This window comes from Lathyrus oleraceus, chromosome 2 (genome assembly GCF_024323335.1).
Source record: "Lathyrus oleraceus cultivar Zhongwan6 chromosome 2, CAAS_Psat_ZW6_1.0, whole genome shotgun sequence".
In the NCBI taxonomy this organism is placed as follows: Eukaryota; Viridiplantae; Streptophyta; class Magnoliopsida; order Fabales; family Fabaceae; genus Lathyrus; species Lathyrus oleraceus.
In genome coordinates this window covers 199331868-199336277 of record NC_066580.1, presented here as the reverse complement: position 1 = coordinate 199336277, position 4410 = coordinate 199331868, and positions in this window count along the sequence as shown.

Below are 4410 nucleotides of genomic sequence, written 5' to 3'. Positions count from 1 at the left end.
CATCTGTATACAGAACATTCGGTATGAATGTTATGTATTGTGTGATTGCGTTTGTTATGCCAATCTATGTGTGATTGAAGAGATGAGTGAACCGCCATTCAATCAGTAATTATAACCAGATTGACTTATTTTCCAACAAGATATAATCAGCTGTCATGAGAAGATATGAATGGAAAATAGTTTTAGGGTTTTGTGATGTCCAAGCCCAGCCAAACACTTCTATATAAAGGGCATGGAAAACCTGGTTTTATACACAAGAAATAACGAACAAAATATTGAGAGAGAATAAGGGTTTTAGTCTTGTGTGGTCGTGTGTATTATGAGCCATTCATTAATCCATAGATGATTGAATTGGACTGACTTTTGAGTTGTAATTTGTCCATTCTAAGCTTTGAAGCATGAGTGTGTGTTTACTTGATTGAAGCTTTTAAGCAAGATCAAGTATGTGTTCTGAAGAGTGTCTTCTTTTCATTGTATTTCTTGTTTTATATCACTGTTGTGATTGAGGGGGAGTGAGTAGGATCTTGTAGCGGGGTATTCGTTACCATTAGAGATATTGACTAAATCCAAGGTAAATCATACAAGTCGAGTCGCCACCGCACTTCTATTTATCCAAAGGAATGGTTAGAAAGCGAACAAAAACCTAATAGTTTTAACAAAAACTAGTAAAAGAAACAGAGATCTGGGTATGGGGGTTGGTTATGCAATGGGAAGGTGTTAGGCACCCAAAACATCCTACGTACTCCTAGGGAGCCCTTTTCATACTTGTTGTAAAGGTTGTCTGTTTTGTGGAAAATTTTGTTTGTGTAAACATGATTGAGGAGAGGAGAAGAGAATATACAAGTTATTTATATTTTGTGTTTGGATGGATAAACCCATTGCCTACGTACCATCTTATAAAAAGATTAGGATCAAAACCTCGTAGTTCGGGGTAAAAATCTCAAAATGAGTGGGTGAATTGATAGGTCCAAAAGCCTCAAGGTCTTTTGTTATCAAAGGGAGAAAACTCAACCAAACCACAAATCCACCATGTGAGGATAACTTCAACATGCTAGTGAGGGGTTAACCCTATAATAAGCATGGAAGACTCATTGTCCATCACTAAGGATATAGGTGAGTATTATATCTACCACAAGGATAACTCAAACCTAATAGCTAAAGGTTATGAAAGATTTTGATTAAGAAAGTGGCCATTGGAACCACAAAAAGACATTTGAATGGGTTATATTTACCAATTAGAAGTATATACAAAAATGGTCAAAGTTGATTTAAAGATTCAATTCAAAGTAAGTGTTATGAAAAGAAAGTTTGAAAATCAAAAGCATAAGGCTTAGGTTTCTAATGTTTGAAAACAATGGTTAAATGTTTGCACAAAAATTTTGGCTTGGGTTAGAGTGGAGAGATGAATAAGAAGGGCTAAGTCCTAAGTAAAACAAAAAGATGAGGGATGAAGAAACAAAACCACAATGGAGTTCCTCTCTTAAGATCATATTGATGATCCTAGTAGCTCCCATTCTTTGGAATAAGCAATCACAAAGCATAAGCAATCAAACAACTCTCTTAAGAGATCCTCAATGTGTCTTGTGTCTTTCACTTTGGATGAACATGGCAATGGTCCTCCAATTAAGCTCATAAAATCCCTAGCACAAAAGCACACACATCAAAAGTTCCATGAAGTAAAACAAGAATGGACAAGAGTGAGTTTAGAGATTTGGTCCTTCTAATCCATCTTCATCATTAAGGTCCATTTACTCCAATTTTACATAAGGAAAGTCCTAGAATCTAAGTCCAATTCTCCATTCTTTGCATAGGGAAAGTCCTAGAAACTAAGTCCATTTCTTTGTATTTGGTTCACAACAATCAAAACAAAAACACAAGCATAATAATATATACACAATTATGTGCTCAAGTGAGCAAAAGGCAAATGGCATTAACATAAACATGTGCTCAAGTGAGCAAAGAAAAAAGAAAATGGATAATATGTGCAAGAATAGTAAATTGCAAAAAAGTAAAGAGCAAAAAGTAAATGTTAATTGTTAATAGTTAGTGTTGGTAGTTAGTGTGCCATAAGGCAAATTTAGCGCTATGTTAAGCAATCGTAATTTGACTTATGTAGAAGTCACAACTATCTGAGGCCGGTCAATAATAATGTAGGCAACAACATAAGTTTGGAGTTTTGATTAGTGAACCAAGTCCCAACAACTTGCCATGCCAAAAAGAAAATGAGAATTGATCTTGTATTGGTTTAAGCCTTTTGCATGATTTAGAAAACAACTTATCCTTAATGCAAAGCCATTCACTTGATCAATTGATCAAGGTGAATTAGATTTGAATCAAGGAAGATTAAGTCTCGATAATCAATGCTAACTTATCAACCTTCAACTCATTGATCAAAAAGAAAATAAGAAGGGGAAGAAGAAGGAGATGAAGAAAGGATAAGGAAATGGAAAGATCAAAAATGCATAAGATGAAATAATATGTACCAATCCATATGTATTGACCAAATGACATTGAAAGTCAAAGTCAAACAATGATAAATCAGAAATGAGATGAAGATTGGAGATCAAACAATAAGCATAATATTTTTGGCATTTTTAATATTAAAAATAATGGAAAGGTCAAACTTCAAAATTACTTCAAATCAACCTTGAAAGGTCCAAGTAATTTATCCCAAGTCCAACAAGGTCAAACAATGTTAGACAAAAAATTTCAGCATTTTTAAAAGTCAGAAACTATTTTTAATCAATTAAAAATGAATAAAAATAACCTAATTGAACTAAAATCTCAAATAAATCTCAAATCAATTTAAAAATTGATGAGAATATTTTTCATAGATCCTTCATCAATCAAATAGGTTAGGAAAATATTTTTGTATTTTTTGAATATCAAAAACTATTTAAAATGAATTAAAAATAACCAGAAAAGAGAAAAATCATAAAAAATATCAAATGACAAAATAAAAAATATTAAAAATCAGAAATAGAAACTAGAAATTATTTGGAGACCAATGCAATTGGTCCTATAATTTTTGGATTAAAAATGAGAGAGATATTGATTTTTGAAATAAAATCGAATTAAAGAAAATAAAATGGAAATTAATAAAATCAGAAAAAGCCTGGCGCGTTGGATGAGATTCATTAAATGATGTGGCACATCAGATGGCTCACAGGCGCGCGCGTACCAAACACACTAGTCAACTGAAGCGCCGGGTGCATTAAAAAAAGTCATAACAACTGAAGGTCCAGATTAGATCAGGAAAAGAGATCACACGGTCCAGATTTGATCTGGAGTTGGGACGGCCACCGGAGCCACCGTCTTCTCCGGTGAGACCTCCAGTTCCGGTGAGAATTGCAGACATGGCAAACTCAACCAAATTGAGCGATCTATATACCAATCGAAAGAGGAAGTGATGTACATCACTCCTATACCATGCACTTCCACTCTAGATCCCCATAAATGGAGAAATCAGAGCTGGAAGTATGATGGTGTTCATCATGAACTTCATATTTTTGCAAAATTGAAAGCACAAATCAAATGCCTCTATTAAGAGGACTTCAGCCATACCAAGGAACACAAGAAATAAGCAAGGATCAAAGAGTTTCGAAGAGAAAAAGTTATGTTATCCACCTTTGAAATGCAGGTCTTGTAAGCACAATTCTTCACAACCAAAGCTTGCAATGAGATCTAGTGATGAAGAGGAAGCAAGGCTGAGGAATTATAGGTCTGAAAATCAACCAAGGAAGTTGAAATTCAAATCTGAATTTTTTAGAGAAAAGTGAAAATTCCTTTAGTGAAGGCTATGGAGAGAATTCTGCAGCATTTCAGGTTGAATCAGGGTGAAGAATAGTGGAGCTGAGCACACTTATTTATAGCAAATGGCAAGGCAAATAAGGTGAATTCTCGTGTGCATGCATGAAGAGGGCCTCCATGCATGGGCCTGTACAGGCGCATGGAGGGCCCAAATCTTATTGGAATGGCAAGCTAAAGTCAAATTAAACTGAAATGGACGTGCAAGTGTGAAGTAATTGGAGTGTGCAATGAGTTTGAATCAATTTTCCATAAATGCACCAAAATATTCCCTTCTTCGAAACTAACACTTTCCAAATCCAAACATGATCATGTGAGTAATGGTTGGAAAGGTCTTGATGTAAGGAACAATTGTTATGTTGGGCAAAAATCCATTTGGAGTGTGGAAATTTATGAAATTTGAGTTTAAAGTGTGATGTGCAAAACATGTCAATGCAAAGTTTCCAAATTTGGCCAATGTTCAAGCCTTTCTATTTTGATGATGCAAGCCTCAAATGAAAAATCCTCCAACATCAAAGTTGTATATCGTTTCAAGACAATCAAAATGGACTTAAATTTTGCATCATTTGGATTTTTTATGAAGAAGTTATGGGCACTTGAATT